At 32.3% G+C, this 14,722-nt stretch overlaps 1 pseudogene; it reads right to left on the reverse strand.

Moving 5' to 3' along the window:
- Nucleotides 1-2,705: 2,705 nt before the first annotated feature.
- LOC145588249 (protein IRX15-LIKE pseudogene) lies at nucleotides 2,706-3,951 on the reverse strand (annotated as a pseudogene).
- Nucleotides 3,952-14,722: the final 10,771 nt, after the last annotated feature.

Below are 14,722 nucleotides of genomic sequence, written 5' to 3' on the forward strand. Positions count from 1 at the left end.
AAAAAACACCAATTAAATTTTTTTGTCTCCCACATTTTTGTAAAGTAGACCTCTTTCTTCTAAATCAATGAAATAATTGTTTGACTTATTGTAGGTAATTTAACAAATAATTAATAATGAATTGATTGGTTAGTGATTAGTTTTGTAATAATGTTTGAAATAACTAAAAATTTAAGTTCAAGGAATAGAACATATACTGTACGTACACATCATTAACTTTAGACTAGCAACATTCTCAAATGTTCGAAAGAGGTAGATGTTTTTACTATAATTTTGATTGATTGATTGTAGAATAGATGATTGTATCTTACTAATTAAAGTTAAATAAAATCAATATTTTGATTCAGAAATTGGAACTATACAACTTTGATTTATTGGGAGTATGTAGGAAGCAAGCATGTCTTTATAGAGTCACGTGACCTCAGCTTCTTCATTTCCTTTTTAAGTAGAAAAACAAATTAATTAAGCTCATATTTAAAAGTTAAAAACAAAGCTAAAGGAAAAATGGCTTCTTTAGGTAGCTAAAGCTGCGGGATGTCTGCTTAATACACATGATCCAGTTGTGTATGTGGGCTATCTTATTTCATGTTTGTGAGTTGTGACTTTCAAGAAATCAAGATCAAAGTGTACGTAAAGAAAGAAGCTAGCAAGTGTATTTAGTGCATTATATTAGTACTTAATGCTTTGATTTAGCTTCTTGATTATGCTAATTATAGAATACAAATATTAGGAAGTTAGGACCTCTAGTCTTACTCATATTGTTGATGTAACTCTAAGCATGACACGTATAGAACTGTATTGTGCATCGTGAAGTCGTAAGCTAACCACTAAAATACCAAAAATGCCTTAATTTTAATATACTTTGATGTATAATAGAATTTGCGACTCATAAATGTGCTATGTATGCCTTTTATATTCCCTGAGCCACATATATATAAGTAGTGTTCCACACCACCAAACGTAGCACATACAGAAATAAATGAGTAAATAGCTCAGGCCACTTCACGAGGGCTGTTTCATGCGCCACCCAAGACTTTGGCATGAGCAATTATAAAAGGCAACAAAAGTTACATACTTACGTACTCCTAATTAAATTTATATTAATTTAATTTTGATTATTTACATATATGATCCATATTATATTAGGCACCTTATCAACGCACAATCTTCAAGGATCTGGAAGAATTTTAGCAACATATTTCATGAGGCTTTTGTCACACTATACATCGAAGACCCACACAACAAACTGCTACGTAATCTATATGTTATTCTATGAATTAACAACTTACGAAGTACTTGTATTAGTTTATTAATGTTAAGGTTTACTGACTACACTTTGGTGACAGAGATGCATGAACTTAAAAGTTGACACTGTTGTGAATAGACCAAAACAGAGAAAGATACATTTTTAAGATAAGAAAAAATATATTCTGGCTGTATATAAAATAAAATTTGAACGTGCTTAAAAATAGTGTTAGAGCCTACATAACGCAATAAAAAAGAGCATAGAAAATAGACAAAAAATTCTAAACCGAATTTCAAAGCTAGATTTTAAGTGGGACGAAGAAAATACAAATACAAATTTTGTTAAATTTGTAATATACTCCGTATGCATCATACATGTCTTGAGTATAAACTATAAACTACTAACCTAAACGGCTAAATAATAACGGAGTACTCTCTTTATTTTGTCACTCTGTAGATCTGTATTAAGTTCAAATTATATTGTTCCTACCCTTGCTCATAAGAGCATCATCACTCGTGGTATAATTTTATAGCACGATGTAAAAACTCATAAAAAACATGCAATTTTTTACTACATTGGTGGTATAAAAATATACCATTTGATGGTATATACCATCTCATGGTAAACAATTGCTTTGGTCCCTGTGAAACATGAACCAGCCAGGTCACGCCATGTGGCCTGGTTATCGTGTATCTTTTATTTATTTTTTTCAATTGCATTTTAAGAAAAAATTTTATAGTAAAAAATTATGAAAAAATTACCATTGTTCATAATTTTTCAAGACCTACACATAGACACCAATATTGATATAGTTTTATATATTTTTTCGAATTCACTTTTTACTACATAAATTGCTTATTTTATTTAATTAACTTTACAAACATTAATTAGTTATTTTCAATAATAAAATGAAATATAATTATAATTAAATTAAGTGTATCATTAATATAAATAGGAGAGAAAAAGTGTGGTGGTAAACTTTTTTTATAACATGGATGAGATGATTTTTGGAGAAAGTATATTGTATTATGCTATAGATGATGTGGAGGAGTGAAAAAGTGATAGAGAGAGATTGTATAAATTTTTATACCATGAGTAAAGATGATCTAACAAGAGTCAACCCAGGACAAGAAAAATATCTGTGAATTGAAGTAATATATTCCCTCTTCTTAAAGGCAAGATTTCATTTCTAAGTTCAACCTTATCACATTCATTGAAGTAATAACCTGAACCCCAATAATTCCGGTTTCAATCCCTTACCCATGTGTAGTTGTGTACGAGTACAACACATGATTCAAATTATCAGTTCTCATTTTCTACTGTCACCACCATGCCAATAACTAGTACAATTTCATACTGCTAGTCCACAGCTTTTGACCCCACTTCATATCATGCAATACACATTCCTCCTATTTTCAAATTTTCAATCTTTCATTTATCACTAAAATTAAAACGGACTTTAATTTAATTTACTTTACAGTTTACATCACTCTGATTACTAATAATCGATCTCTCTTCAGACCGATAACTATATATACACACGACTGTACTTACCTCTAATTCCCGTATGAACCTCTAATGAGTTACACATACTATAACTCATTTTGAAAATAAAAAACGAGAAAAAATAACATAAATTACGTCTTAGATATACTATATACCCGGATGTATACATGAGTAGAAATATCGTAACTTTGTAACATATGACTACCACTATAACTCTTAATCAATTCATATAATTATAATTTATAATGATCATCAAGAAGAATTGCTTGATTTTCCTAAACAAAATTCAAAACTCTCACCCTTCTTCATCTCTTTCACCACAAAATGAGCCAAAGAATCTCTAACTTCCACCAAATTCTCCTTACACAAAAACTCCTCACTAAAAACCCTTTCAACTTCTCTCCCATAATCATGAACAAAAATCTCAGTCCCTTTTCTTTTACCGGACTTTCTCTCTCCTCCCCTGCTCCGCCCCATCACGGCGGCGCTAAATATCGCCGCCATTCTTCCCGGCATCTTCGCCGAGTATCCCCTAGGACCATCGATCAAGATTACGTCCCATGAAATCTCGTACAAATGATTCGGAAGATCGTTAATCGCTAATTTACATTCGGAGAAGAGGAGATTCTGTACTGGTCTACAATCACCCTTACGGTGGATTCTAGAATGTTCGATGAGTTCGGCTGATTTTCCGACTTTGGTGGTGTATTGAACGTCGTAACCTTCAAAATCGGTGAAGTTTTGCTCGAATTTCGAGATTAAATACTCGTTTTCGTCGAGGAAGACGGTGCGACCGCCGGAGTTAAGCGCGCGCCAGAGGAGGGTTTCGTGGGTGAGGCCGAAGATGAGGAAGTTGCACGGCGGAGAGCAACGGCGGAGGGCAGTTGCGACGGCGGAGAGTTCGCCGGAGGTCATGCGGTCGGTGGTGTTTGAGATGGCGGCGTAGTGGAGGAGGGCGGCGGATACGGCGGCGGGTTGGTGGTCGGCGGTGGTTGATGGGGTGGTGGGTGGTGTTGGGGGTGGTAGGGTGGTGTTTTTGAAGATAGTGAGGAGGAATGTGAAGGTGAAGAGGGTGAAGAATACGAGTACCCATATACGGTGTGATAGCGAGGATGGTAATGATAGCGACGAGGTGGTGGAGGAGGATTGTTTGTAAAGAGGGAAGGGTGGAAGACGATGAGTTTAGGGGTTGTTTTCATTGTAATGGAATGAAAAGAGGAGAGATAAAATAAGGTGGGAATTTGAATTGGAGAATTTATTTTATTTTTTGGATCCGTTGTACTAGTAGAGTGGTATATAAAGGGGTGAAATTTGAGGGGTATATTTAATTTCTTTTCTTGGGTTTGTTTTTATTAATTGCTTTTTTGGGATTGTGGGTTTGAAGAAATGAGGGAGAAAGAGAGGAATTACGGAGGAGATTTTGGGGGGTCGGAATGAATGGAATGCGAATCCTTGGTGTTGGAGGGTGAGGGAGAAATTGGGGATGTGGGTTTAATATCACCCGACTTCAACGAGGATTGCTTGTGATTTATGAGGTTCGGGTCGTGGAAGCTTGTGGTGTTTTGATAGAGGTTTCTGGATTACCTTCGTTATTACTGAGTATATTGGTTTTATAACGATGAGAAGGAGTTTTAAAATTAACTAGTCTTTTGGCCCGTACAATGTACGGGCTTATTTTAAGGATATTTTTCCAACCGATGATATTGTTCTCTTTGCATATGTATGTTTTATATTTTAACTCTTTTTCTTGATCTCCCTAACGAATTTCGTTAGAATATTTTAAGTAATGGGACTTGTTACTTTGAAACGTGTTTATAAGTCAAAATTAGTTATTGTCTATATAGATGCCAATAATTATTGTAGCATGTAATAAGCCTTTGTTTATAAGTAAAAAACAATACTTTGTATGATTTAAGTTATTTGCAACCACTAAAATATTTATCCTAAAGGCAACGAAGATGAAGGGTTTGATTACCAATATACTTGAACCCTTGATTTCTAATTTGTAAAGGTAATTAAAAGTGATTTTAAACTCATCACTAATACAACCCGGTAATAAGCTTATAGTTTAGTAATTAAAATGGGGAGAAAAAAAAGAAAGAAATCATTCAACTAAACCAAAACCGAGAATTTCGAACCTAAGGGTCCGTTGGCATCGCTGTGGTTTTCTGTTTTTTGGTTTTTTGTTTTTTAAAAGTACATTATATATGTCACATAATGGATCAAAAAATATTTAGACTTATTAAAATCATGATAATTTTGAAAACTGACAACAAAAAAGTGGAAACATCTTTTTCTCGTTTCCTGTTTTTGGTTTTTAGTTTTCAAAAAAACAGGAAACTGAAAACCAAAAATGATGTCAAACAAGCCCTAAATTATTTATTTTGTTAAAAGATTTTCAAACCTTTAATTGAAGCTTAAACCAAATAACAGATTAATAAGCCAAAGAACTTTACCTCTGAGAACCACCTTCAATTTGCTTCAACCTTACTACAAAAGCATACAACAATTTCCCAATTTGTTAACTGGGGATTTCAAGTAACAATAACTCATCTATGTTTATATTTTATTCCAATTTCACTAAAAAATAAATTAAAACTTAAAATGTAAAAAAAAAATATGATAAAGAAAGAAAAAGATAATAGTCACTCACCAAATCTGCATGCAAATGTGACGGAGGTGGAGCTATGTTAATTATAGGTAATATTGCATTGAGTGAGGTTAGTGAATTGTGAATAAATACCAAAAACTCATTATCATCATTATTATGGGCGGATTTTGTAACCGAAAAGATGATTAAAGAAATTAATTTGTGGGAATTAAAGAGGGGAGATGAAGATAAAGAGTGCGTGGGATCGATTATTGTAGGTTTGTTGATGAAGGTGAAGAGGCCATGGATGGTGGATTTACTGTTAAAAGATATAGTAATATACATATAAATATGTAATAATTAATATACAAATACTACGTACCTAGAGTTATAAACTGTTAATTATAAATTATAAATTTTTAATTAAATAATTACTTTCTCTTAGAATTAATAAGATAATAGTACACACTTGGCATATAGATTAAAATTGTGAACATGTGACACAATGGATTGGAATAGTGAACACTTGGCACATTCAATTGGAAAAGATAATATAGGATGCAGACATGTGTGTGTCTTGGTTTGAGTTTTTAAATACTAAGTATAGACTAAGTATATATATAGATTAGAAGTTGAAAAAATTAATTAGCTTTCACAATTGCAAAGTACTACTTGAAAGTTGAAATTTATTTATTTATCTATTTATTACTACAGTATTTTTTAAAGAGTGTAAAGATAGAGTAATATAGAATTCTACAAGTATCAATTATTTATATTAATAGCGCATCGTGCTTTCTTCAAGCAATGTTTCAAATTTTTGGTCAAATTGCTTCATCTAATCAATTTATTGGTTTCATGGTTAGTATTGTTTTCGTGTATTTATGAGTAGAAAACAACTCATATGAGAATCATACGAGATAAGTAGATACATACTCCGCATTCATTATTGACATATATTTTTCCTTTAAATAGAAGGGCGATTTTATATGCATATGAGCAATAAAATGAATATATGCATTTTCTGAAATGATATTCCACTCCTTACTAAGTTACTAAGATAGAGAATTTATGACAAAAATATATGCCAATTTGTGTTAAAAAAATCTTAATTATTCATGGTTTCTTTTTTGTATTGTACTTTTTATTTTATATATTTGCACACTTATCATTTTCCTAAATAGAAAAGACATGTTCATATGTACCATATTTCAACAAAGTTTTGGGCGTTCATCTCAACTTTCACACTATCAGCGGTGATTTAGAAAGATACAATGATACACATTACCAAGTTGCCAATAATGTATTTTTAGGGCTTGCTTGGTTGCCTTTAGTTTTCATGGACACTCAAAATTCCCATAAATTTCCTTTTAGGTATGTTGTTTTGGTTGACATTAAAAAGCAAAAATAGGGGAAGTCATAATTCATGGGAATTTTCACTTCCCACAAAACATGGGAAGTTACTTACCCACCCCTCCCTCAGTCATTTACAATTTCCATAATTCACAAATTCTCACATGACAACCAAACATATTTATATAATTCCTAGGAATTTTAATAAAGGAAGTAATTTCCCATGAATTAGAATTTCCCATGGGAATTTACTTCCTACATCAACCAAACAAGCCCTTAGAATAACCAAATTGTCAAGATAGTTATCATGCCCACTATCAAAACACTTAAATACTACGTACTCCGTAATAAATAATACACTCAACCGTAAACATGCCTAAAGATACACCATGTCACCATCCTACATGGTACTTGACCCATACTAGTGATCCTCATATAATCACTAATCAAATGGACCATCAAGATTACACCAAATCGAGCACGATTTGATAGCTAAACCGACTAACTTGGGCTAGAACCACCCCAATCCCAAGCATTGATTATGAAGACCAGAGTAAACAATAGGTGCCTGAAAAGGACATGGAAACAAAGAATGGGCACAAGATACACACACTTGACTTGGACTGTGTTTGGGAAATGACAAGTTTGCATTTACTCCGTAATAACCGGCATGGACCCTTAAGTTTTGGGGTTGGCCCTATTTATTTGGTCTTCTTTATATTTTCACTCTTTAGCCGCACTTAGCATGACTTCATAATCTGTTACAACTGTTACTACTCAAATCACTGCATAATTATCTCGTGCTTACCAAATTAAAGTATACTTTTTTGTAATTTGCAACAGTAACATTATAATTAGACTTTATGACTCCTTTTTTAGTTAGTTACAACAGTCTTATATTTTGATATATTTCTGTTGGCATGCGTTTTGTTTGGAGCGTTATTTCATCATCAGTTTGTTTCAAATTTTCAATCTTATTAAAACCACTGGTTTATGTTCAGTAAAGTCACTACATAATTAGTGCATCTCTAATCAAATCTTAATATCTTATCTAATCACCCATGATTACTGATTGTGTACGATAATTAAGCACTGGTATTACCTTAACACAAATTAACACTGGTATTTTTTTTACTCGGTAAGACATTATTTTTTTTTATTTACCTGAATTTTATGGTACAAAAATCATGCACATAATGTGAAAACTCAAAAGTATGAACTTCATAGATAGAAGAGTAACTCCTCACTAGGTTGGTTGGTGTAAACATTAACGTACTATAGACCCTATGACTACGATTTAGAATATGGCAATAAATTTAATATGATGCTATATACTCCCTACAACGACTAGCCTAATCGACAAAGATAATAAAAGATGATATGTAGTATACTGTATGCTAGTATGTACCGAATAACTAAGATTAAATTTCGTCTATAATATACTACAGAACTTTGTTCTGATATGAGATGTACTAGAGTTTAATAAAAAGTTGATCACATTAATAGACAATTAAAAAGAAGCAAAGGAGAGAAAGAGCGAGAGAGATGCTGAATTTGGGCCGTACCACTAGAGATCATAACGGAGCTTTTATATGAAAACGGTCCAATGAAGCCATATATTTTAAGCAAATTTATTTTTTAATCAATTATAGTTTCAGTACTATCGCTAATTAGTTTATGAGCAGACAAACATAATAATGTCTTCACAAATAAAGTAACATCAAAAATTAAAACTAGGAGAGAGCACTTTACCAAAAGAGTAATGTAATTTAGATAAAAAAAACTTTATCTTTATTTGTTGTTGGGTCAATTAAGCACTAAAGCAAAGCTTTTTGGAAACTCAATGTAATAATCAACCCTAAAATTATTCCTAAAGGTGCTCATCATATATGCATTTGAATTTGGTTAAGTTTGCACAAGGCGTATCAATTATTGGGATTATGATTACCCTGATTATCGTCCACTATAATACCAAGTACTACGTTTTTTTGTAAACAATACTGTAATATGCTTTACAGTGAGGCAATATAGATAGTGCGGATCATACCACGAATATTGCATACCTTCCTAGAAACAAATGCATGGTAGTTTCAAAATGGCTTAGCATTTTTATCAAGGGAGAAGCGAAAATAGCTCTCTTCCTTTTGATCTCTTTTGGGCTTTAACTTTAGGTTAGCCTGGCCAAAAAATAGCTTAATTTATTTGAACTTCTGGGATACATCGAATGGTTGATTGCCTCATGAAAGGTTGTATGTAATACGAAATAGTTTTAGGCCTCTTAGCACTTTGTTTTAGGGTGTGTCCTATTCACCTGATTTTTACTTATCTGAACTTATCTTAATTTAACTAAACTTGTATTAACTTATCTAAACTAATTAAAACTTACTTTTGTTGTAATTTGAATTTGAATAACCCATATTTGAACCTATTTTTCTTAAATTGAATTGATCTGAACTTATTAGATTTAAAATAAGTGAATAAGGCAAACAAAATAAACCATTAAACTCACTGTTAAATTTTCAAAATTGTAGTCATGTGATTTGATTAGGGTGGTTCTCCAAACCCGTCAAAAAAAAAAAAAAAAAGGTGGTTCTCCAAAAATAGTACTCCGTAAACTAAAAGTACTCAATATAATGAAAACCACTTACGTAGTAAAAAGCAGTAATGAACTAATGACATAAAGTGATAAGCCAGTAATGAAAAACTGTACATCAGGCCCATTGCAGCCATCGAATGTGTGTTAAATAATTTGAGCCAAGTCCAAGATTAGATTAGCCCAATCAAAGTTGAGACTGTGTGGGACAATGTTACTAAATGTTGCATAGCACGTACTACGGACCTAGTTTTTAATGTTAGGGTCTTATTAGGAGTTAGGACCACCATGTATCCGAGCATTTTGCACGAATTGCACCTCCCTTTGTTCTCCGAAGATTGCATATTTGCATCATTTTTATGTCATTGCATTGATCTACAATAGATGGTATAGTTGTGTATTAATGTGAAATTTTATTGAATTCATTTCACTTTAAGTTTTTTAATATCAATTTTTTTTACTAAAAGATTTGATAATATTATGATTTAAGACACATTTTACAGACTATATCAATCAGTTGAGCAATTATTTAGGAGTCGATGTAGTATATTCCCTGTAGTAAATTTACTTAAAGTTATGATTAGGGCTTAGTAATGATAGTTTGTATATATTTCTTGTAATCTTTGGGTTTTCTATTCCCATTCTTAATTAAGTTATCATTTTTAAAGATAAGTCAAGCTGTACACAGTAAAATTATTCATAATACACATTAACACTTTAACATTTAAGTGTGGCTTTGAATTTGAAAATAAATTAATAATCCTTAACATATCTATCTTCAAAAATCTCCAATGACGATGATATAATTGTACTTTTTTTTAATTGCACGCTAAATAGACTTCAAAGTGGTCCACTAATAACAAATTATATTGTAAGGTGAAGGCTTTACTCATACTTTCTCTGTTTTTTTTATATTGCAACACTTCTCTTTTCATGCTTACCTATGCATGTGTTTAATCGTTAATATGTTTAATTATCAATATGTAAAAATTATAAACCTTAGCTATTAAAATTGTATAAGTCGAGACGAATTTAACAAGATCTCACATGACTATATTTTTACTTAACTATAAATCGTTAAAGCTAGTCAAAGTGAAATACATGAATAGTGTAAAAGTCAAACTATTGCAACTATAAAAAAAAACAGAAGAAGTATTACGTACGTGTAATATGTAACACACAAATTTGGGTTATGTTAATTATATATATGAATACAATAAGCATATCTAATCTAGATTGTTTCATAAAATCATACTCCGTATTATATGCAAGAACTTTCGTTGTCAAACGAAGTGTTTCTTAATTATTGATAACGATAACGACTCACAAAACTTCACACTACAATTCCACAGCTTAGGAAGTAAAAGCCATTATTGGTAACAATTACCAAGAATAGCTTGGTCTAGTGGTCAAGTTTGTATCTCACAACAAAGAGGTTAAGGGATCAAACTCCACTAGAGACACTTTGGGGGTGGGTATTTCCTTACTCTTCCCCCTCACTTCCAAAGTGTCTAGCCTGCTAACCTGGGTCGGGAGGACTTGTGAGAGATTCCGACCCAGTAGGGTCCTTCTCCTTGCCAAAAAAAAAAAAAAAAAATATATATTAGTAACAATTATATACTTGGTCCTAAGCTCCTAAACTTAAGAAATATTTTGTAGTAAAGAGCAACATATATTCATCAATAATTTGTAATCAGATAATAAACAAATAATTCCATAATTTGATATAATCTTTGGCCTATAAAATAATACTCCATAATTTGATATAATCTTTGGCCTATAAACGTATATACATGTATTTATCGAATACTAAAACCAATGAGAAATATGTTCTTATATTATTTTAGTCAATGTGTCAACCGAAACTAAAGCATACGTGTACATACATTGGCTTATGAGCTAAATAAAAAGTCATTTACCAAATAAAATTGTTAGCTAGCTAACACATAATTTAGAAAGCCAACAACTAAATTAAATTTTTATTTTTTCCCAAATAGACCATTGTTTAATTTAAGTCTTAAATCAATCATATATCATTAAATAATTTAAATTGATAACTGGGCTTATTTAGTAAATGGTTTTTCATTGACTTCTTGACTGACTTTTGGCTTTTTCATTTGGTCAAACATCCAAAATTTGTATTTAATAAATGGCTTTTTCAACCAGCTAAAAAGCTGGCCTGGCTTTTAAGCCAAAATGAAAAAGCTACTTGGAGTAGCTTTTGGCTACCTAAGTTACTAATAACATCCAACAATCAATTTTACTAAACATGTTTTTAGACTAATAAAAAGTCAAACAGCCAACAAAAAAAACCAATACAAACAGCTAGTCAAACCAGCCAATCAAACCAGCAAACAGCCAACAGCCAACAGCCAGCAGCTAATTGCCAAACAAGACCAGTGTTTCAATTATACACTGTGTGCTTATGTCAATATAATGTACCTTCCTTTAGATGCACCAAGATATGACAATGAGGAAGCTAAAAATATTTTTCTTAGTCGTACTTCCTTTGTTTTTAGTAGCAATAATACTTTTACGATGAAGAAACTAAAATTTTCAATTAGTTGCAACGAACATTCAACACCACTTTCGTATAATCTTTTTATAAAATTAAATCAGGTCAAACACCAACATATTTAAAAAATAAAAATCATGTAAATTGGAATTCGGAGTATGATTGTCCAGATGTATTATCAAAGCTGTTACTTCAATAATATTGAGAGTTGGAGAATATTATATAATATAGATCGACCAAGATGTCCTTAACCTCCTCACTTAATACCACTATTATCCAGAGCTATTATGTTGCTAAGCGGTAATTAATTATCCAAGTTTGCCTTAATACATTTTGATTATATATATTTAGTATAAATTACACCTTGTGTACCTATACTATGCATGCATAACATATACAACTAATACAATAATTATGACTTAATGCTTGCTTATTATTTCCAATAATATACATTGTACACTATGCGTTGTCCTTATATGAGAAATTCATACAGAGTACTTGTTTTCCGGCTAAAATTAAGATTTACCTTATGACTTTGAGATTATGGTAGGCTTCAATCTTTACCAACTATGATTATTGGTGGTGAAATTTTTGGCTCTGATACCATGTGAATAATAAATGGAGACTCTACCCAAATAGGGAGCCTGACACTCATACATATATAAAACCGTAATGTTACACTACATAAATAACCTTAGGGTTACACTATTAGTGTGGTTAGCTGACTAACTTAACTGTGAAAAGTCTTTATTTAATACAAAATAGTACAGTGTACATACAATACCCTATGATAGATTTGATCGATTTCAAGGTGAATTTATAACAAGTTCATGGTATAAAATTCAAATATTTATTCCCAAACAAGTTCTTTAATTTTATTAAATCTATATTACTAACTGTTAAAAAAAGTGTTTAAAGGAAGTTATGTTAATGTAAAATGTATAAAATAATGGGGTGAATAATTAATAATCCTACGGATATATTTTTTTACAAGTTTTAAGTTCATACTATCTACGAAATGAAATACTTCATACATTATTCCTCGCAATTGCAATTTGTACTGGGTTTGTGCCTATAAAGGTTGTGAGGTAGCAATCGTGTATGTATCAGAAGTCAGAAGATAGGGAAATTGGGATGACTAGTGACTAAGTTATTCAATCAACATGTAATGCTTTAGGCACTTTGTAAGAGTCATAACGTAATGCATCTTTATCATAAGTATACATCTATGATCTATATTTGAAAGTTTAATTACTTACACTCTCTCTCATCTCCCTTTACCTACTATTCGATTATCAGTATGTACTTTTTGGATTTCTTTTTAGTTATTTAGTTGGGGCATTTACATAAAGTTACTTTGACTTTTTAGTGTTAAGAAAAAACATAGTTACTTAATCTTGTTAGATTCATTTCAGTATATTGCTTTAAATATTATTATTTTAATCAAAATTACGTATTACATACTTTTCACTTATACATAAATGAAGATATCTATATCTAAAAGTACGCGTCGACAAAAACAGCTACTCGTAAAGAGAAAGCTTTGTGTGAGTCTGTTTCACGTGAGTCTGGTTTATAATGCATACTCCAATTTCCTACCCACTGTCACTACCCAGTCTCTGCCGGCGGCCGGTGACCTTCTCCCTCCCAACCCCCGGTGCCGGCGACCCTTCCCCACCACCGACCCAAAAGAGCCCCAACAAACACGATTCTATAGTCGTCAATTGATGAAACATAACCACAACTCCACCATCACTGACCCAAAAGAGCCTAAACCCAGTCATTTTTTCAATCTGTCATTGTTGCAGACTTGCAGTCATTTTTTTATATCAAAAATTTGATACTTGTATGAGTTAACTATGTGTATGGCTATTTGTATAGGCAATGGGGACCACACTTTTGAACGGAGGTTGCGTTTAGGTGGACCGTTGCTAAAGGAATATATAGCAACAATGGTTCTTGAGAGGTGGGAACTCCTGTGTCATGTTTTACTTCAGTATTGCAAATCAGTCAATTTTTATGTTGGGTAAATTGAAATCTATATTCGTCGGCCTTTAAAGTTTCTAACTCTATAATCTTGACAACTTGCAGCCCTTTCTATGGACAGACGCGTCCCATGCTTCAATATGGCTCAAAACTTCGTTGTGTAAGTGACGGTGGGTTGTTGAGGAGAGAGAAAGAGAGGAAGGAAGGAGGGGTTTTAATATCCGATCATTATAATCTATTTTCTGATATATTTAACCTATTTTCTGAAAATTATAATATAGTATCTGATAATTATAATCTAATATGTAATCATTATAATTTAATTTCTGACCATTATAATCTAAAATCTGACTATTATTATCTAATTTCTGACCATTATTATTATTATTATTATTATTATTATTATATTATTACTATTACTATATCTCAAAAACAAAAGTCATACAACCTACAATAAATTAGTGGGAAGCCGAGATACAATCTGGGCCCCCACTCCTCTAGCTATAGCAAAGCCTACCATAGTGAAGATATGAGCTGCAGAATGAGTCCCAATGTCTTGCGTCGTCGAGAACCTCTGAATCCGCTTCAGTATCGCAACAACCTCCTTCTCTAATTTCCCAAGCGAAGAAAAAGAGAAGGGAATGAAACCATATCCAATCGCCTGACAACGAGCTTCATACTTAACCCGCTTCCGATGAGCCGCATCTGCCACAACCCGTCCAAGAACAAAGTCAGATAGCCTGGTCTGTGTCAAAGGAGAAGACCCTGTGAAGTCAACACATACATCACGACCACGATCCCATGAATAAAGTAACACATCGGCAGGTCTGAGGGCCTCGCCATTCCCTCTAGACAATCCTATGTCAACCTCCTTTCTAGCTGTAATCCCTGATCGATAGCAAATATCAACAAGGGTATCCCGAACAACATTATGCC

The sequence above is a fragment of the Chenopodium album genome, chromosome 17 (assembly GCF_948465745.1).
Source record: "Chenopodium album chromosome 17, dcCheAlbu1.1, whole genome shotgun sequence".
Taxonomy (NCBI): domain Eukaryota; kingdom Viridiplantae; phylum Streptophyta; class Magnoliopsida; order Caryophyllales; family Amaranthaceae; genus Chenopodium; species Chenopodium album.